This window comes from Pelodiscus sinensis, chromosome 6 (assembly GCF_052426305.1).
Source record: "Pelodiscus sinensis isolate ZL-2025 chromosome 6, ASM5242630v1, whole genome shotgun sequence".
Taxonomy (NCBI): domain Eukaryota; kingdom Metazoa; phylum Chordata; order Testudines; family Trionychidae; genus Pelodiscus; species Pelodiscus sinensis.
In genome coordinates, this window is record NC_143057.1 from 97,367,297 (window position 1) to 97,389,735 (window position 22,439).

Genomic DNA, 22,439 nt, shown 5'->3' on the forward strand with positions numbered 1-22,439 from the left:
GCTTGACAAGGTGCTGGAAACAGCTTCATATTGGGCTGTGTGAAAGCCTTGGTGACCTAGAACAAGAAGGGCAGAGAGTGTGGTTCAGGTATACAGGCACACTTACACTTGCTGGTAGCTTGATGAATTAGGTAATTAGCTCACCAGCTGGAGAAACCAGGAAGGAAAGCAGGTAATATAAAAGGAAAACCCAGGGACTAGGTGAGCTTTCCACTTAACTGCTGCTATAGAGCTGTACCTGGAGTTGAAGGAGACAAACAATACATGTGTATGGTAAAGGTGGACCTGTGTGCTGCTTAATTCACCAAGAGAGCTAGCTAGTCATGAGATTCCAGGATGGGAAAGGGGGTTTCTCTGAGTTGCACTTGATAGCCAGGAAACTTGAGAAGCAGCTGGGGTTGCCAACTCTTGGAACCAGAGGGACCGAATGCCATTTGTGGCAATATTGTCTGGTCTGTAGGGGAGGAAAAAAAGACAAGATTCCTTAAGGCTGTGACTGTAAGACAGGGGTCTAGGGGGGAGGAGGAGGGGAATACTTCAGCCAGCCAGGATGAAACCTGCTACCTATGAGGGGCAAATGGTCACTTTAAGTGGGACTGCCCATATATGGAATGTGGCCTGAGGAGAAAGTGTATCTGGGTCATGCTCACTAGTGCAGAGCAGGCTGGTGACTTCAGAATGGGAGTGCTATAGGCAGGGAAGGCATACATGAGAAGGGGGAGAAGGATCCTATCCAGTTGCACCAGTCCCATTGGAAGTACTTGGGAGGTGCTAGTGGAAAATGGTTGTGGTAATAGGATCCTGGCCCCATCCTTTGGGCAGGGGAACTGACTGGACCTCATTCCTTTTAAGGAGAAGAACGGACCTTGAAGGAAGAAACCTCAATGGGGAATCAGGAAAAGAGGGGTTGAGGTTAAGCACAGGACCCCGAGCCCATGGAGGGAGATATGAGAGAACCCTAAATGGAAGACAAGAAGCTGAGAAAGTGGGGACCAGGTAGGAAAGAAGTGGGGAAATGAAAACTCTAGACAAATACCAAGAAAGCAAGGCCCAGGTAGAGAATCTGGGCAAAAGAGAAGCTGGAAAGGAGGGCACAGGAGCAGGAATCACCTACCCAAGGACAGCCAGAAGAAAGGGCGAGAAGCCATGACATTGTCTGGGCCAGGAGGAAGGAGTCTAACTCCTAAAGGGGATCAGAGACCCTTGGAATGTAAGGGGTTAGCTGAGGTAGAAACCCCAGAGTATTTTTTCAAAGAATGAGGTAGATCCCAAGGCAAAGTCTGTGGGTTGTCCCTAGGACTGAACAGCATTGTGGGGATAACCCTTGCAGAAAAGCACTTATTCTGTAGATACAGGATGGGGAAACCTATGGAAAGGCAAACTAAGGAAAATTCAGAGGTGGTGAGGAATCGCTGCCTCCACAAGGAATGTAGAGATTACTCGGGGAGAAAGCTCAACCCATAGTGAAAAAGGAGGAGCTAGCCAAACAGGGAACATAAAGGGGACAGGTATGTGACAGGATGCTGTTAACAGCTTCAACTGGGGTTCTGTTAGCCTACACCCTATTTACTCAACTGCGAGATCTAAGGTAGAAGGGAGTATTTACACCTGCTGGTAACTTGACGAGTTAATGAAGGGAGAAAAGCATGCACGCAGTACAAACGTAGGGCTAACCCAGGGAGTAGAAGAGAGTTCCTGTATGCTGTATGACTGTGTTGTACAAACAATAAACACACATTGTGTACATATCTTGGTGGATCTGTGTGCTGCTCAATTCACCAAGAGGACTTACTAGCCAAAGGTTTCCAGGAACTGAAGGAGAAACCCATTCCCCCATGGCAAAACTTCCACTGACTTCCTGGAGACCGGGGTTTGAACTTAAAAGCATTCTACATGTCAAAGAATGCTTTGCAAGGTTTTTCCCAGTAGCAGTCCCATGAGAGATGTACTGTTTGCCATGATGATGCATATGTATGTTTTGGAAGATGGAGTGTAAACAGAAAACTGTTCAAGTAGAAATGCTTTAACCTTATGATATAAAAACAACTAACATTCAACAATTTGATACAAGGAAATCACCAGATTCCTTCAATATCACAAAAATAAACGCTTAATTATATATTGTACTCTCCTTTCACAAATGTTTTGCATGATATACAGTAGCAGGTTCACTCACTTTCTACATGGCTTCTTCCCTCAGGGTGGCTTGTGGGGAAGTAACCGGCTGCTCCGATGCCAACGCGCCCCCTTTGGGTGAGGTGTTACTCTTCAGGGCACTGCCCTCCGGCACTGACCACTCCGGTCTTGGTCTGCGCCCCATTCCAGGGGTGAGTCATTGTTCTTCCTCTGCTCCTCCTCCAGGGTCCTCCCTACTCCCTAGGACCCCCAGTTCTTCTCCCACTCTGCCTGCCCGGTTACCTCCTGCAACCCTGCCTTGCAGACTTATGGCCTGGGGCTTCCCTGGCTCAAACTCCCCCAGCCTACCACAGCTGCCTCCTTGCAGCCCAGCTGTTTAGGGTTGCTCCATACGAGCCCTGTCCTCCATGACTGCCTCCTTGCCCTAGGGCCTCAGGCCGGGTAGCCTGGGTTTGCTAGGCTGAAGCCTCTCTCACTGCAGGCAGGCAGGTCTCTCTCCTCCTCCCAGGAGATGCTCTATATGGCCTCCAACTAGGCCCTCCTTTAGCTGCCTCAGCTGGGCTTCCTCCTGACTCTAGGTCTCAGCCCCTTAAAGGGCCAGCACAGGGCAACGTCCTGCCACAATACGTATTTGAGAGACGCACCGAAGGTTGTTTCTGGTTGTATTTTAGACATTTATAGTGTCATAGTATTCTGATGATGATGATTTCATTTGCTGATGCACATAGTGCTTGTATTAATAGTACAGTAGACTTCCAATAATCCGGAACCTATGGGACCTAGGTGGTGCCAGATTATCAGGTATGCCGGACTATCAGGAGGTACTATAAGATGGCTATATATATACTGTATACATTATATACTGTATATAAAGTGTTCTTAACCCTTTTTATTGTACATACTGTATACAGTATACTGTAATATTTTTATTTTTAAGCCTTTTTTACCCTTTTTGCTCAGTTCAGCTGCTGCCACTGTTACTTTGTAACTCATTTTTTGCTGAAGCTCACTCACTAGGCTCTTGCCATTTTGATGCCGGACTATCAGGAGTGCCGGACTATTGGATGCCGGACTATTGGAGTTTTACTGTGTATATATAAGAAAAATAGATGTTCAGAAAATGTTATTTCAGTTACAAAAGTGGCATGACAGGTGCAAAATTGTAAACTATGCTAATAAGTTATTATAGGAAAGTGAGGTACAAAGGACGGTGGCCCAGCAGGTAGTGTGTTCTTAACCTAAAACTGTATGTTTCTGGGTTATGTTCCTTGCTCTATCACAGACTTCCCATGCGGCCAGGAAAGTCACATTCCCTAGCTGCAAAATGAGGATAACAGCACTTCCCTATCTCACAAGGGCATTGTGAGGGTAAATGCAGTGTGAGGTTCTCTGATACTATGACATTGGAGGGTACAAGTAGGAATACTGTATGCAGTGCTACTGTTACCCTGTTGGTCCCAGAATATTAGCAAGACAAGGTTGATGAGGCTTTGGAGACGCTTTCAAAAGAGATTGTCTAGATGGCCACAAGAGTTTCAAAAAAGCGATTCGCTTTTTCGAAAGAGAGCGCCCAGGCAATCTGGACACTCTTTCAAAAAAGCCCTGTTTGCGTTCCAGAATGCCTTTTTTCAAAAGAGCTCTTTCGAAAAAAGCGTTCTTCCTGGTAAAAGTAAGCTTACTGATTTTGAAAAAAACGCCATGTTCTTTCAATTTAATTTCAAAAGAATGCAATGGCAGTCTAGATGCAGGTGAAGTTTTTTTGAAAAAAGGCCACTTTTTTCAAAAAAAATCCTCCGTAGTCTAGACATACACTATATCTTTTATGGGACCAACTTCTGCTGGTGAGACCTTGCTTCATCCACCTTGTCCTTCTGTTCTATGTAGGTTTTTGGAGCATACTCATCACTATAGTATCTGAGCATTTTTCAGTAGTGCATTAAGCAACATGGCTAACATCCGTCACATAGGCTACATCTACACTGTAACCTTCTTCTGGAAAAGCTTATGCAAATGAAGCATGGAGTGGAATATCACCCTTCATTTGCATAATTAATTAGCAGCCGTTTTTGCGCAAGAGGCTTTTGCACAAAAAGGAGCTGTGTAGACGGTTCCTTATTGTGCAAAACCCTCCTCTTGCGCAAGAGCCATTCTTCCTGACAAAATGAGGAAGAATGGCTCTTGCAAAAGAGAGGGTTTTTGCACAAAAAGGCACTGTCTACACAGCTCCTTTCTGCGCCAAAGCCTCTTGCGCAAAATCAGCTGCTAATTAATTATGCAAATGAAGCACAGTGATATTCCACTCCGCACTTCATTTGCATAAGCTTTTCCGGAAGAAGGCTACAGTGTAGATGTAGCCATATTCTCCCCAGAACTGCTCTAGTACCACTGCATGGTTAATGGAAAGGGTTAAGGTGGGGGTAGAAATCCAACATGGAACACCCCCCACCATAAGTGCTGGAATTAAATGTATTGGGACTGCTACTGCACCCCCTGGCTTGAAGAGCTTTCCATCCTATACAGAGTTTCCAGTTCTGTTCAATAGCTCTCTGAACCCCTATACAAATTGTTCCAGCACCACTGACCCCCCCCTACTCATCCCACATGTTAGCCCTTAATGTCTCCAAGAAGCATTGTCCCAAGAGAAAATAGGGGCTACAGCCATTGTGTAGTGCATTGTAGGTGTGGCAGTGAGTTGAAAGAAATAGGATGCATCCGGTCTGTGTTGAGGTTGAAACCTCTTCTCAGATATTGAATAAACAATGACAATTATGTAAAGACCCAAAAAAGAAACCCAACAATCCTGACAGGATATGGCCCACTTTTCTCATCATTGCTGTCTGGAAATTCAAAACATGATGCCAGCTGAATGTACACATGTGTTTCTAAGTTCATTCGTGCCAAGTGAAGCTTCTAATCTTTTGAAATTACAATTGATCTGAACAAAAGGAATAGGGGTTCCCTTTAAACACCACTAGCTGTTTGAATTGCCTTTGCCTAGTCATTGGTTTCCCCTGTGCCTTAAAGATCAAATAGTGTTATTACTCATTATTATATCTGACACAGGATATTTTTCACTGTAAAAATTTAAATGAAAATTAACTTATAATTTTAATCAAATATTTTTGCAAAAAAACCAGCTTTTAATCAAAAAGCCAATAACCCATAAGACCAAACACTTTTCAGTTTTCAGAGTGCCAACAAAATGTGACTATTTTTCATAAAAATCTCCTTTTTCATGAAACACCCATTTTTCAACAAACAATTGTTAATGTTTCTGTTAATGACTATAGTTAGATCCACAAAATTGCTTGGAACTCTGCACAAACACTTTAAAAAATCAAAGTAGTAAACAATATGAAAAAACACTTCCAAATATCAAATAAAAGCAATTTATGATGGCAGTCTGCAGTTAATACCTAAACTTCCATGGAAAAATATGCCATTATGACAGTTCAGTGTAACACTATCCTTTTTGGTTTTTTTGTTTTTGTTTAGGAAAGAAAATCTTTCATAGATCGGTTTGTGAGATGGAGTTGTGATCTAAGGGCCTGAATGGAGAAAGGAATACTCAGTTGAAGTTAGTGTCTTTGTGTATAATACACACACCACGATCATGCTATCTGAGTGGCAATTTCTGTATTTTGTAAATTCTCTGAAAATGGATAAAGGAGTAAAAAACATTTTATACCCATTTACACAACCAAATAAGCTTTAGATCATAAAACTAATTATGACCAACCTAAAAAAATAAACATTCCTTTCTTTTGTGATGATGATGATGGACATTTTCACTGCAAAACATCTGCATAAACATCAGTAAATACCATGCATGTGCCCAGGCATTTACCAAGTGAATCTTTCTTTGAGAATCTTTTGTGCGCTTCATCAGTAATGGTTAGAGATAATGGCCATTTACATTGCTGTATTTTATTATTTTCTTCTTTAGGAGCCCTTTTGTTGTTTTTTTAGTTTTTTCCGGGGGGGGGGGGGCAAAAGCAGAAGATGACAGTTAACATTTACAAAATACAGAAGCATTTTGTAAAACTCAGGGTTTTATTACCAGGACAAGTGCTCTTTCTGGGCTGTTCACATGAAGCAGAAGAAATTTTTGATGATGGGTTAAGTTAATTCTATGTCTGCATTCCATAGGTCTGTTCCAGAGATTTATACTGTACCTGGTCATTTCTCACTTATATTTGCTCTAGAATCTAATCAGTAAACAATTTGCCTTTTGTGCCAAATGTCTAGCAAATTCTAGTAGTACCAGTTGCACCTATCACTTGCACACAAACACTCACACCTCTGTATGTTCAGTGAACATTGAACACTGCCATGCAAATAGACTTGAGTGTAAGTTCTTGGACACAAGCAGTTTATTTGCCACTTATGCTTATAATCAGTTCAATTGGTTTTTAGTGCACCAGTTACTTTCTGAAGCAAGAATCTATCAATTGCATAATATCCTTTAGTGGGGCCAAAACTTACTATTTTTCATTAAAGCCATAGTATTTGTACATGTGCAAACTATATCAAAGTACAAGGGTGTACACTACAGATCCAGAGGTTTTTGTTTCATCCCATTCCTAGTGTTCTCATTCTGCAGCCTTTAAGTGTTTGTTTGCAGAACATTTTTGGAGCATACTGATAAAGGCATAAATTTTCAAGATTACTTGCAATCTTGCACCTGTGTTTAATTGTGAGTCTTAGTCTATGTCTACAGTACATAAGTTGGGTTGTACCGGGTTGAGTGCAGCTAAAGATCAGGAGCCAATACACAGTGCTTTTGAATATAGAGATTCTTCAACTACCAGTATGTGGAAAGAATCTAATATTCTCTGGGCAACATGGCAGTCTCAGTAGTAACTAATTTAGTGGTGGAGAAATGTCAGAAACCGTTCCTTTCTGCTATCGGTAGTTGGAAAGCCTGATGTTCGCAGTGTACAGATTAAGTGCTGCTTCTCTGGATTGGTGCAAAGGTTGAGTCGGGTGCAAGGACTAAACCCCAGATGTTTATGTACCACCACTTACTCCCTGTGCAGGGGAGAAGTATAGTCATGATGAAGAATCCAGGCACCATGGGTATAACATATAGTTCCCCTATGTCACTTGTCTTTACTGCAGCTCGGAGCACTTCAGAAAGGAGATCAGTATCACTAAAACCATTTAGAGAGTGGAGTGATGCCCTCAAGGTCACTGGAAAAAAGCCAGGATTAGAAATAATTTCCCTTGAGACTCACTCCAGTGCTCTATCCACTAGGCCACACTACTATGTAGAGAAACCAAAATATTAGTGATGGGGCATTCACCGCCCTCCTCCAAACATGTGATGAGTGTTAATATGGGCTTGAAAACTAAGTAACTTGCCTACTCACACCTCACAGGTCAGCCAGGCCTAACTCGAAACAAAGCCCAGCTAGGGGAGAGCCAACCTTCTTTCCCTAGATAACTGGGTGAATGCTTGGAGAAGATGGGAGATGGGCTGAGAAGTTACAAGAGAAGAAGACTAGACAGACTTTGGCAGGGGTGAGCTGGAAGCCTGACTGAGATGAACGGGACCCTACCTAAACCCCCTGAGTAAGAGAAGGAGGCTCCCATACCCTTCATCGGGGGTGGGTTGAGGCACAGTATAAACACCATGCCTAAGCCTTTGATGAGGTGGCTGCTAGATGAGCCCAGCTAGGCTGAAGGTCTGGTTTTGTGTATGTTCTTTATTATCCTTTTGATAGGACTTAGTAACCCAAGAACAGGAAGGACTCTGTAAAGTGGTCTGGCTGGAGGGCCAAGACAACCTTATGGGTAAAATAGGCTGAAAGGTAGTGGGAAAGGAGAAGTGAAGTACAGTTAGGTTACGTCTACACTGGCCCCTTTTCCGGAAGGGGCATGTAAATTTCACCTATCGTAGTAGGGAAATGCGCGGGGGATTTAAATATCCCCCGCGGCATTTAAATAAAAATGTCCGCCGCTTTTTTCCGGCTTTTTAAAAAGCCAGAAAAGAGCGTCTACACTGGCCCCGATCCTCCGGAAAAAGCGCCCTTTTCCGGAGGCTCTTATTCCTACTTATCCTCTTATTCAAAGTAGGAATAAGAGCCTCCGGAAAAGGGCGCTTTTTCCGGAGGATCGGGGCCAGTGTAGACGCTCTTTTCCGGCTTTTTTAAAAGCCGGAAAAAAACGGCGGACATTTTTATTTAAATGCCGCGGGGGATATTTAAATCCCCCGCGCATTTCCCTACTACGATAGGTGAAATTTACATGCCCCTTCCGGAAAAGGGGCCAGTGTAGACGTAGCCTTAGTGCTCAGGGGGTTAGCAAATTGTCACATACCCAAAAAGTAGTGTGGCGGGACATAGTCGTTGCCCCGTACCAGTAAGTCTAGCTGCTGGGGCACTCTGGACTCACTAACTGTGTGGTAGAACTCCCATTGCTGGGTGCTTCTTGGGGCACTCCGGAAGGAATACTGAGTAACTCTCACTTCATCTGAGGGTATGTCTAGACTGCAGAATTTTCCCTTGGTACCAGAAGTATCTCAGAAAAGCTCTGCCATGTCCGAGGAACATGTCTGCTTTTCCAAAAAAAATTTCAGAAAAGCAGACGCGTTTGTTTTGGCATCCCTGTAAACCTCATTCTACGAAAGAGGCCTTTTTTCCGACATTTGGCCCAGTGTAGATGGGCCAATTGATGGAAAAGCCTCTTTCGGAAGAAAAGTGGAAAAAGATATGCAATTTATGAACCACAATTTGAATATCGTTTTCTGATAGAACTTTGTAGTCTAGACACAGCCAGAGAAGTGCTACTGCATCCCAGTGCCTCTACATCACCTCCAGCACAGATAAGAGTTTACTATCATAGTTTCCCCCCATCTTTCACAAATCTGGTGTCCTTACAAGAGGCAAATCAAATGCAAAGAACAAGGAAAGTTCTGGTTGCTTGGCAATGGCCAAGCTCCTAGCTTTTAATATGAGATTTAAAGAATGTGGAATTCCCAGGAAATCTAAATTCAGAAGTGAAAGGGTTAAAACAAAGGCAATATTTTTGGAACTTACAGGCCTCACCAAGCAGTGAACAAGACTTTATTTTATAGCTTGATGTAGGTCTCCTTTTTTTTTCTTTTTGAAAAATGACCTGACAAGAAATATAAACAGTCCTTTGTAGAACTCCTTTAAAATCACCCCTTTATCTTTCATCATCTTCCTTTCTAGCAGCTATGTTTTATTATAACAGTATAAGCAGATTTGGGGAAGCAAAATAGATGGAGGTGGACAGACTAATGGGAGGTTGAAATAAAGTGCATTAAGAAATTCTTATAAGAGCTTTTAATAATTATGTTCTTTAGATTTACTTGTTTTCTTTGAGAGATATGCATTTCCCTCTAATTCTGCTGTGATAAATAAAGATCACATTCCACAGAAATTTCGCCATTTGAAAAAATGCATGGCATCCATATTTACTGCACAATTTTTTTACAAGCTAAGAATTATGTACACAAAAAGATGCTAAAAGAACACTTATAAATTGTAAATTGAAGCACGCAAAAGTTAAGAAATGCCACAATTAAGGTTGCCTCTGCAACTAATTCAACTCCCTTGTGTGTACAGATTATGATAGTCTGTAATTACATTACAGCATGCTACTGTTTCCATAGGACTCTGCCTTATTTCGTGCACAGGATGGATGAGGCTCATTTAAAATAGTCAGTATTTTGTTCTCCATTATTCAGTGTGTAGCCCTATACTTTAATTCCTGCCTGCTATTCAAACACTGTTCTAAGAATGGAAAGATTTCTTCATAGGCTTTTTTTAAGGAGCATCTGAGTCCTTCACACAGATTAATTAATTTATTTCCACAACAACACCATGAGGTGAGGGGCTTCTGTTTTCTCCAATTTATAGATGGGGAACTGAAGCACAAAGATAAAGGACAAATGTATTCACTAATTTTGGATGCCTATTTTGACACACCCAAGACCTGATTTTTTTTCAGAGTGCTTAGCATTTTATAACACTTTATATGTTCACAGCACTGCTCCCATTGACTTCACTTGCAGCAGTGGGTACTGAACACTACTGCAAATTAGGTCCTATGGTCTCAGGAAAGGCATTAAGAAAATGAGGGGCCCACAATTAGGCTTAGCCACAGCTTGTATGTACTTACCCCCTCTAGCACTCTTTGGGCTAGTGCAAATATAAAGAGCAGTGCAGCATGAGCACTGCCAGCAAGGGCATGGCTGAGCCATACTGAGTACTAACCCACCTTAACCATTGGGTATGTACTCGACCACAGCTCAGCCCTGTAGCTTTACTATCCATGCTACAGTAACTACTCTATTTATATTCCTACTAGCTTGATGAGAGCTAATGCATGTATATATATGATTGAGCAGGGAATCCCATCCCTAGCTCATATGTGGGTGCGTCTAGACTGGCAAGATTTTGCACAAAAGCAGCCGCTTTTGCGCAAAAACTTGCCAGCTGTCTACACTAGCCGTATGAATTTGCACAAGAGCACTGACTTTGTAATGTACAAAATCAGTGCTTCTTGCACAAATATTTTCATGCTCCCGCTTGAGAAAAAGCCGTCTTGCGCAAGAATACTTGCGCAAGAGGGCCAGTGTAGACAGGGAAGAACTATTTTGTGCAAAAAGCCCCGATGGCTAAAATGGCGATCGGGGCTTTCTTGCGCAAAACGCCTCTAGACTGGCCTTGGATGCTTTTGTGCAAAAGCACTTTTTGCGCAAAAGCATCCGTGCCAATCTAGACGCGCTTTTTTTAAGAGGAATAAGGGATCTTTCGGAAAAGGCTTTATTTTCCAAAAGATTCCCATCTAGACTGGTGCTTTTTTCTGGCAAAGCTCCGAGCCGGAAAAAAGTGGCAGCCATGTTTATGCAAATGAAGCGGGGGGATTTAAATCCCTGCTTCATTTGCAATTGCATTGTGTCTAATTTGCATCCCTTTTACGGAAAAGGGATGCGGTCTAGACACAGCCATATTGTATTGCATCTACTCTTCTGCATACACTCAAGTACAGGTATCTTGGCAGCCCTGTTGGGCATCCTGGAAAAAGGAGGATATCTTATTTAATGTAGACTAAGATTAGGACACTGTGGGCAGATTAATTCTAGTTTTTAGGACTCATCACCATCCTTTTTAATGTAAAACAATTGTGGGGTGAGGAGCATGTACAGTTTGCAAATTGGAATTTCTCTTCCACTAGAATCACAAACTATCCTTACAATGTAGCTATCATCAAAGTGTGTGATACAGTCAGTGCAATCTATGGACATGCTGTTATGCCTCTATATTTTGTATATATTAAGTAAGACAGCAAAAATGCCATGCAAACATTAAATGAAAAGATAGAGGGTCTGATCCAAAGTTCACTTTAGCCAATGGATGTGACGAAAGTGGATGTGTTCCTAATTTATTTTATACGACTAAATTCATGTGTAATAGGCATGCAGTGATCTTAACCACCTGTGGAGCTATTTTTCTTGTAAGGCTTAACCACCAAACCAATGTTGGGATAATTAGGGTAATCTGACATGGAGACAAAAAGACCTTATTTAAGCACTGGCAACCTCTTTTTGTGGATAGCCCACAGAATATGGATTTTTTCCAGTGTTGCTTTGTTTTAGGGCAGAATTAGTGTGCTATGAAAGAACATACAACTGCCACCCTATATGGATAGAGACATCATTAATATTTTAATTGAATCAATACTACTGGGAATTGTGTGATTATGGGAGATTTTAATTGCCCAGCTCTAGTTTGGAGAACAAGTGATACTAACAGTAGTAGGGTTGAGACCTTTCTGAATGTGATACCTGACAGATTTCTTCACCAGATTGACTCTGTGGTCATACTCTGACTGGAGAATTGCTAATATAGTATCTATTTTTAAGAAGGGAAGAGGCGATCTGGGAAACTACTGGCCTGTTTGTTTGACCTCCATTTTATGTAAGGTCTTGGAAAAATTTTGTAAGAAAGCAGTCGAGGACTTTGAAGTGAATAATCACTGGAATAAAATACTACATGATTTTACAAAAGGTAGATCATGCCAGATTTACCTGACCTCCTCCTTTAAGATAACTGATTTTTTTTTTTCAAAATCTAATTTACCTGGATTTCAGAAAGGCATTTGATAGTTGCAAATTAAAAATTATTACAGAAAAATTATTATTACTTTCTATTCTGACACTCTCAGGATCTAATGGGGGCCAAACCAGAGAATTTGCCAGACCCCAAGAGGTCAATATTGTACCAAGTGGGTCTCTCTCTAGATTTGTTTCACCAAGGCGAATAAACGGAACAATTTTTGCAATGCTGCTTAATAATGTATGACTGTACTGATACACTCTATATAAGCCTATGCCTCGCCAAGGTTTATCATTTCTCTTTATAACCAAGGCTACGTCTATACTGCTTCCTTCTAGTGCCAAAGCCCATGCAAATGAAGCATGTATTAGCATATTGTTGTGCTTCATTTGCATAATTAATTAGGGGCCGTTTTTGCACAAGACTGCTCCTTTTTGCACAAAAACCCCCTCTTTCGCAAGAGCCGTTCTTTCCGAAAAAATGAGGAAGAATGGCTCTTGCAAAAGAAGGGGGTTTGTGCAAAAAGGAGCCATCTAAACAGCTCCTTTTTGCGCAAAAGCCTCTTGCACAACAACAGCCCCTAATTAATTATGCAAATGAAGCACAACAATATGCTAATTTGCACTTCATTTGCATAGGCTATTGCACAAGAAAGAAGCCTTATAGACGTAGCCCAAGTGTTACTGTTCTTACACAATTTTATTGTATTGGCAAAAGGAAATACGTAGATAAAGCATAGAAACCATGCTTACGCTTAGCATTACCAGCACTTCCACTTCTTGCTGGAGTCTTAGACATTTAAGTGTAATTAAAGCTAAATAACAGTACAGAAAACTGAGAGCCAAGACTGGTAGCTTTAAGCAAATGTTATGGGACTGTGGGCAATTTGGCTACACACAAGAGAAGCAGACATCCAACTAACTAAAATCATGCTGGATCATGGATGTTGCCAGACCAGAGACCACTGGATTACAGAAGTTCAACCTGTAGTTAAATTGGAGCAGATGGGGATTAACATGAGAATTGAAAGGTTGACAAGGAACTGTTTTTTTTAAAAAAGACTACAGTGTGTCATACTACAAGGTGAACTGTCAGGCTGGAGGAAAGTTACTAGTGGAGTCCCTCAGAGATCAGCCTCGGCCTATTTTAATTAACATTTTTTTTAGCGAGTGTAACACAGCAGGCCTCACTACTATTAGGCTCCCTCTGCTAAACACTCTTGGAATTAGCTTTTCAGTTCTAGAGTGCCCCCTTTCAGCTAGTGTCACACCTGCTGTTACCTGTTTTCCTCCACCTCTATGCATTAGGACCCACATCCCTCCCAGACCATGGCCTCCTCCCCTCTGGGTACTGCCTGCCTCAGTGCCCCCTCACTCTGGGGTCCTCTCCCTCTGGGTACTCCCAACTCTCTATGACCACCTTGCCTCAATAACCCCCTGACAATCTTCATCTAGCCCCTTACCTCAGAGGCAAACTGAAGTCTGAAATGGCCACTCATCATTGGCAATGGGGTGTGGACCTGCTGCCTTTGCTTACCCTGGCTGCCTCCCTGCAATCCTAGTAGCCTCAGACCTTGCTTCAGCCCCTGCAGCCTGGGAGCTTGCCAGGCCAGAGCTTCCCCAGCTCTGCCTGCCTTTTCCCAGCCCTGCTCTAAGTCAGAAAGCTTCTTGCTTCCCTGGCACCTAGGTCCCTCCTGTTCCAAAGCTGGAGCAAGAGTGAGTCTGTGTGTCTTCTCCTCCCTCCAGGAACCCTTATTTATCCAGCCCCAGCTGGGCCCCAGTTGGCGGTACCTGCCTCAGCTGTGGGACTTTGATCTCTTAGCCCTCTCCCAGAGCTGGGTTTTACCCTTAAAGGGCTGGTGCAGGGCAGATGCCCTGTCACAATGAGCTTTACACAAAAACTGGGAGTGTGCTGATAAAATTTGCAGCGGATACAAAGTCGATATGGAGGAATATCATACAAAATATTATACAAAAGGATACAAAAAGATAGGGAGTACCTTGAAAACTGGACTAATAGGAATAGAATGGAGGGTCGTGGACTTTGAATTATTACATTAGGAACTAATAAAAAGCATTTTTTGCAGTAAGATGGAGACGACATTTGAAAATGACAGAATAGAAAAAAACCTGAAATTATTGATCATGGGATGACTGAGCCACCAGTGAGAGGAGACCATGAAAAAAGGCTAATACAGTCGTAGGATATATCTGACAAGGTATTTCAGTTGAGACAGGGAAGAATTAGTACCATTATACAAGGCATTGGTCAGACCTCACTTGGAATATTGTGTGCAGTTCTGTTCTCCCATGTTTAAGAAATATGAATTCAAACTGGAAAAGGAGTAGAAAAGGGCTACTAATCTGATCAGGGGAATGGAAAATCTACCTTATGAGAGGAAGCTCAAAGAGCTTGCTTTGTTTAACCTAAACAAAAGTCCGAGTGGAGATATGACTGCTGTCCATAAATACATCAGAGGGATAAATATCAAGGAGGAAAGATGAGTTATTTAGGGTAAACACAAATGTTGACACAAGAACAAGTGAATATAAGATGGCCATCAACAACTTTAGGCTTGAAATTAGACAAATGTTTCTAACCATTGAAGGAGTGAAGTTCTGAAGCAGCCTTCCAAGGGGGAAAGTGGGGCAAAAAAGCTAACTTTAAGACCGAGCTTGGTATGTTTATACAACTACCAGTAACAAATATCCCCAAATGGCCAGAGATGGGGCACTAGATAGGGAGGGCTCTGAGTTACTACACAGAATTATTTTCCACATGTCTGGCAAGCTGGTCTTGCCAACTTCTCAGGGTCCAACTGATTGCTACTTTTGGTATTGGAAGGGAATTCTCCACCAGATCAGATTGGCTGAGACCATGAGGGGGTTTTGCCTTCATCTGCAGTCTGTGGCACTGGTCACTTGCAAGTTTACCATGGAGTAAATGGTTCTTTGTAACTTGAAGACTCAGTTTAAATCATGATTTGAGGACTTCAGTAACTCAGCCAGAGGTTTAGGGGCCTATTATAGGGCGGTGGGTGAGGTTTTATGGCCTGTGATTTGAAGAAAGTCAGATTAAGTGATCCCTTCTGGCCTTAAAGTCTGTGAACTAGTAACTGTCTACGAAAATCAGTGTAACCTAAATTTTCAATGCCTACATTTTTGTGCATACTTTTTGGCATCCACCTTCTGCATGCACTAGACTTGGCTGTGAGTGTGCAAACTACATTTGTACTTATAATTCTGGTAAAAAGTTACCTTACTACCCAACTTCCATGGCTAAATATATTTTATGCATATCTAATCATCTCTCAGGCAAAAATATTTCCCCAGCTTATGCATTTAGAACCAAATCCTCCATCCTGTGCTCAAATGTGATCAAAAACTCCATGTAAAAAGCTATATCAGTGTTATTCAGCAGTGGTTCTACTAATTTAAATGGAGTTCTTCCTGATTTATACCAGAATAGCAAAGCAGAACTTTTAATTTTGAAAAGTTATTTCCAAGCTGTTTTCCCATGTGTAATATCATATCTTAAATGTCTATGATACCACATATTTGAAACATATGTATACTCAAGATATGACATAGTATTTTCAAATTATTCTTAAATTACTGAATCAGAAATATATTACATAGTGTCAAATGTTTTAAAAATAAGCAAAGCATGAGACCATAAATATATGGAGCATCCATTATTTTGGCACATGGGACAGTTGTGGAAGAGCTGCAAAACATCATACATAAGGAATCTATCAAAAACCACTTAAAATAGGCCTGAATCCAAGTTGAAGGGATCCAACTGTAAGAGATTTGGCTGATAAACAAAGATGACCACTGAGAGAAAGCAGAAAGGAGCTAGCCAGTAGCAAGTAGTGAAGAATTGGTGAATGTCTCTGGGTATGTCTACACGACAGGCAGTCCCCGGGTTACGTGGATCCGACTTATGTCGGATCCCTACATACAAACGAGGCTTTTCTTACCGCAGAGGACGCGGGTGGTGGGACCACCCAGACGCGCCGCGGTCCCGCCGCCCGTGTCCTCCGCATCGAGAAAAGCTGCTGGAGACGGAGCAAAGCCGTGGAGGATGCGGGCGGCGGGACTGCAGTGCATCTCGGCGGTCCCGCCGCCTGTGTCTCCTTGGCCTGCTGGAGGGGGGCGCAGCTAGTGCGCCCCCCCAATAGACCAGGCTTTTCTCGCCAACGCCTGGGGTAGAGCAGCTGGGGGGCTGCCAGGTTGGTCCCACAGCACCGAGGTGCGGCGCTACTGGACCAACCCGGCAGCACCCCAGCTGCTCTGCCCCAGGCGTCCCCAAGTCAGCCGCTGCTGAAACTGATCTCCGGGCTTCCTGGAATCAGCCGCTGATCAGTTTCAGCAGCGGCTGACTTGGGGACACCTGGGGCAGAGCAGCTGGGGTGCTGCCAGGTTGGTCCAACCCAGCAGCACCCCAACTGCTCTGCCCTAGGCGTTTCCAATTCAGCCGCTGCTGGTCAGTTTCAACAGCAGCTGAATCTGGACGCCAGTTCCTACTTACATACAAATTCAACTTGAGAACAAACCTACAGTCCCTATCTTGTACGTAACCCGGGGGACTGCCTGTACAGCACTAATTCAAACTAACTTAATTGGAATTAGTTAATTCGAACAAAGGTAATTCGAACTAGTGCATCTAGACCTAAAAGCTAGTTCGAATTAGCATTTTGCTAATTCGAAATAGCATGTCCACATTGAGTGGTCCCTGAACCAAAGTTAAGGATGGCCGGAAGCAGTGCCGGCAGGGCATCAGGTTAGGACTTAGAGTGTGGAGCTGCTGTCTCAGGCTAGCCGAGGGCTGTGCTTAAAGGGACCCGACCCCCACCCCGGACAGACAGTTCTCAGGGTTCCCCGCTTGCTTGTCTACCTCAATGAGGGACAACAAAGCAGTCCTGACTTGGAGTGCCCTGAATGCCCACACTCGGCACATCACAGCACTCGGCCATCAGCCCGGCTGCACTTGCCGCAGGCTGCCATTCGGGGGGGTCAATTGGGGGGCTACGGGAGTTTCCACCCCGAGGAGCCCGCAGAGCCAGCCCAGTCCTCCCCATCGGGGGCTCTTACCCCATTCCTCCTTCACCTCCTTCCACTTACCACTCTCTAGCCCCCCTTCCTGATGTACAAAATAAAGGACACGTGTGTTCAAACATAGAAACTATCTTTAACAAAACTGGAGTGGGGGGATTAACCTCTGGGGAGACTGGGAAAAGGAGGTGGGAGAGGGGAGGGGAAACCTGGGAGGAGGGAGCTGGAAGGGGGAAGCCAGGGGAAGAAGGAGGAGGGGAAGTATCAAACTATGGTACGCCATATCTTCAGTACTGTGTACAGATGTGATCTCCTCACCCCAGAAAAGATATTTTGGCCTTGGAAAGGATTTAGAAAAGGGCAACTAAAATGATCAGGGGTTTGGAACAGGTCCCATATGAAGAGAGGCTAAAGAGACTGGGACTTTTCAGTTTAGAAAAGAGGAGACTGAGGGGGGATATGATAGAGGTCTCTAAAAGCATGAGCGGTGTGGAGAGGGTGCATAAAGAACAGTTTTTCATTAGTTCCCATAATATAAGGTCTAGAGGACACCAAATGAAATGAATGGGTAGCAGGCTTCAAACTAATAACAGAAAGTTCTTCTTCACAAAGCAAATAGTCAACCTGTGGAACTCCTTGCCACAGGAGGCTGTGAAGGCTAGAACTAGAACAGAGTTTAAAGAGAAGTTAGATAAAGTCATGGAGGTTGGGTCCATGGAGTGGTATTAGCCAGAGGGTAGAAATGGTCTCTCTGGCCTCTGTTTGTGGAAGCCTGGAGATGGATGGCACAAGACAAATGGCTTGGTCATTGTCTTCGGTCCATCCCCTCCAGGGTTCCTAGTGTGGGCCGCTGTCGGCAGACAGGCTACTGGGCTAGATGGACCTTTGGTCTGACCCAGTACTGCCGTTCTTATGTTCTAAGCTCAGGGCTCAGGGTCGGGGGTCTCACTGGACCACCTTGATTTTCATGCAAACCTGCTGCTGGGTTTGCATGTGGCCATTGGTGGCCAGGCTGGCAGATATCCTGCCCTAGATGGCCACTTTCCTGTGCCTAGTACGGAGGTCGTGGACGTTGGAGGCCTCCCCCCAAACCTGGATGAGATCCACGATCTCCGCACAAGACCAGGCGGGCACCCGCCTCTTGCGGCCCCGGGCAGGCTTCTGGGACCCGCCAGCCTGGTCCCGGGAAGAGGCGGAGGGCTGGGTGGCAGCGGGTGGCTGGCTCGTGCCGTGCCAGTTGCAGGGTCTGCTGGCTGGGAGCTGGCAGGCTTGCACCTGGCACGGGCACCGTAGCCAGACCGTGCCCCTTTAAGGGCTCCGGGGCCGGGAGGGGGGCAGACGAGTTTCCCTGGTTGTGGCCACCAGGGCAAGCCCAGTAAAAAAATGTCTAGTACTCACAATTTAGTTATCTCTCTTGCAAGTGTAAATTAACTTGAAACTTGCTTGTAAGAACTGGTGCCACAAAATGGACCAGTACAATTTGGCATCTTAGATAAGAAAGAGGATACGGGCCCCCAGGGGTATATAGATGGGTCCAGCAGCACATTTTCTGTGTCAATCTACCATCTATCTTCTGGTCGGGTTAGGTGTTTGATCTCCCGAGGTTCCAGAGGGGATGCCTACCTTGTATTCGTCTTTCCTAGGAATTGAGAGACAGGCCCTGGCCTGACACGCTGGAGTCGAGAGGCACAGAAAGGGGTAAAAATTGTACCTGGATGTGGTCCTTTAAGTGTGTGTGTGTGTGTGTGTGTGTGTATATGTGTGTGTGTATATATATATATATATATATATATATATATATATATATATATATGTATATATATATTATATACACATAGTGTTAGAGCTCTTTAAAGATTAAGCTGTCACTTGGTACCATTATTTCTATTTTCTATCTTTACCTTTTTCCTGTAATCATTTTTAAGACCTATATATATATATATTTGCTAGCAGTTAAGAAATAGAGCAATAGCCATTGTAACCATATGCTTTTATAAGTCTTTTTAATAAACCTGTAACTGTTTAAGGTTTAACCTGACTCCTTCAGTTGCTGTAATAGAACCAAGCACAATTTAAAAGAACTTCAGCTGGTCAAAAAGGACAGGCATAGGAAGAGCTTGGGCATTTGGATCTGTGTCACTCCCAGGTGACAGATCTGTTGGGGTACTTTTCAGCCTTCCCTAGGCTGCCCGCTGCGAAGGAACTTTGTGTTCTAGCAGCTAAAATCTAAGGTGTAATAAGTTCTTCCTATATAACGGGGCGTTTGTTGGCCTGCTGGCCACTCTCTGCGACGGGACCCCGGTCCTAGCAGTAAAGACACGGACGTTAAACCTTTTCTCGGAAACATACACACACACACTGCCCTGACCATCGGCTGACACACATGAAGTTCATCTCCTCATTAATTGCATTGGGGAGCACTGTGATTGACAAATACATCCTGAGTCGCATTTCCCCACCTACTTGCCCATGCTTGTAGAAAGTATTCACATACTGCAGGCTAGTCAATTATTTTTTGTCAAGGTGTAGTCAAGGTCCAGACTGCAGAGAAAACAATCATTCAAAACAATGATAATAAGTAAGGAAAAAGATTTCAGGTTCTGTTCAAAAGAGTCAGGCAGTCTAGATTAGGCCTACCTATTGACTACCCCTGATTTACTGCTTTCTGATACAATCTGTAACTTACTACCCACCTTCTTTGTGTTTCCTCTTAGCTACTCTGGCCAGTGAGTATGAATCATAGAATCATAGAACACTAGAACTGGAAGGGACCTTGAGAGGTCATTGAGTCCAGTCCTCTGCCCTTATGGCAGGACCCGGTACTATGTAGACCATCCCTGATAGATGTCTATCTAACCTGCTCTTAAATATTTCCAGAGATGGAGATTTCACAACCTCCCTACGCTTATTCACTTATTCCAGTGTTTAGCCACCCTGACAGTTAGGAACTTTTTCCTAATGTCCAACCTAAACTTCCCTTGCTGCAGTTTAAGCCCATTGCTTCTTGTTCTCTCTTCGGAGGTTGAGAACAATTTTTCTCCTTCCTCCTTTCTCCTTCCTCCTTTTTAGACACCTGAAAACCGCTACCATGTCCCCTCTTAGTCTTCTCCTTTCCAAACTAAACAAGCCCAGTTCTTTCAATGTTCCTTCATAGGTCATGCTCTCTAGACCTTTAATAATTCTTGTTGCTCTTCTCTGGACCTTCTCCAATTTCTCCACATCTTTCTTGAAATGTGATGCCCAGAACTGGACACAAAACTCCAATTGAGGTCTAATCAGTGCAGAGCAGAAGAATGACTTCTTGTGTCTTGCTCACAACACACCTGTTAATGCATCCCAGAATCATGTTTGCTTTTTCATGTCTGCGTCACACAGTTGACTCATATTTAGCTTGTGGTCCACTATGACCCCTAGATGCCTTTCTGCAGTACTCTTTCCTAGATAGTTGCTTCCCATTCTGTATGTGTAAGACTGATTGTTCTTTCCTAAGTGGAGTACTTTGCATTTGTCCTTCTTAAACTTCATCCTATTTACCTCAGACCATTTCTCCAGTTTGTCCAGATCATTTTGAATTATGACCCTATCCACCAAAGCAGTTGCAAACCCTCCCAGCTTTGTATCATCTACAAACTTGATAAGCATACTCTCTATGGCAATATCTAAATCGTTGATGATGATATTGAACAGAACCAGTCCCAAAACAGACTCCTGTGGAACCCCACTTGTTATGCCCTTCCAGCAGGATTGTGAGCTGTTAATAACTACTCTGTGAGAACAGTTATCCAGCCAGTTATGCACCCACCTTCTAGTAGCCCCATCTAAGTTGTATTTGCCTAGTTTATTGATAAGAATATAATGCGAGACCGTATCAAATGCCTTACTAAAGTCTAGTTATACCATATTCACCGCTTCTCCCTTATCCACAAGACTCGTTATCCTATGAAAGAAAGCTGCCATGCTGGCTGTTACCCATCACCTTATTTTCTTCCAGATATTTGCAGATTAATTCCTTAATTACTTGCTCCATTACCTATCCTGGCACAGAAGTTAAACTGACTGCTCTGTAGTTTCCTGGGTTATTCTTATTTCTCTCTTTATAGATGGGCACTATATTTGCCCTTTTCCAGTCTTCTGGAATCTCTCCCATCTTCCATGATTTTTCAACGATGATAGCTAAAGGCTCAGATACCTCCTCTATCAGCTTCATGAGTATTCTAGGATGCATTTCATCAGGCCCTGGTGATTTGCAGACATCTAACTTTTGTAAGTGATTTTTAACTTTTTTTTTTTTTAATTTTATCTTCTAAACCTACCCCCTTCCCACTAGCATTCACTATGTTAGGCATTCCTTTATCATCAAACTTCTCAGTGTAGACCGAAACAAAAAAGTCATTGAGCACCTCTGCCATTTCCAAGTTTCCTGTTTCTGTTTCCCCCACCTCACTGACCAGTGGGCCTATCCTGTCCTTGGTCTTCCTTTTGTTTCTAATATATTTATAGAATTTCTTCTTGTTTCCCTTTGTCTGCAGCTAGTTTGAGCTCATTTTATGCCATTGCCTTTCTAATCTTGCCCCACTTACCTGTATTGTTTGCTTATATCTATCCTTTGTAATTTGTCCTAGTTTCCACTTTTTATATGACTCCTTTTTTATATTTAGATCATGCAAGATCTCCTGGTTAAGTCAAGGCAGTATTTTGCAATACTTCTATCTTTCCTACGCAGCAGAATAGCTTGCTTTTGGGTCCTTAATAATGTCCCTTTGAAAAACTGCCAACTCTCTTCAGTTGTTTTTCACCTAAGGCTTGCTTCCCAGGGACCTTACCTACAAGCTCTCTGAGCTTACCAAAACCTGCCTTCCTGAAATCCATTGCCTCTATTTTGCTCTATCATAAGCTTTACCCATTCCCTATCCACTTGGTCCTCACAGTTAGCAAGCAAGCAGCCCCACTTATTCCAGTGCACCTGGATGCAAGATTTGGATAGCTCATAAAGAAGTTTACAAGAGGATGACTGTAGGTGGAGAATTCTTACTTCTTCTCCTTCTTCCCTTGCACAAGCATGTAATCCAAGTGCTCCGCTAGCCTATAGTGAGGCTTGGAAGAATTCAGTTTTTGTTATAATTTCAACAAGTTGAAAATAAACTAATATCTGTTTTTG

The 22,439-nt window shown here is 43.2% G+C and overlaps 1 protein-coding gene across 1 annotated transcript in view; it reads left to right on the plus strand.

The window, feature by feature from the left end:
* Positions 1 to 22,439, plus strand: part of ANKRD55 (ankyrin repeat domain 55) — a 215,727-nt gene that overhangs the window by 81,115 nt on the left and 112,173 nt on the right. Inside the window, exon 2 of the mRNA XM_089779385.1 lies at positions 2,201 to 2,327. The gene's annotated coding sequence lies outside the window, so the exon portion shown is untranslated. The remainder of the gene's footprint in view (positions 1 to 2,200; positions 2,328 to 22,439) is intronic.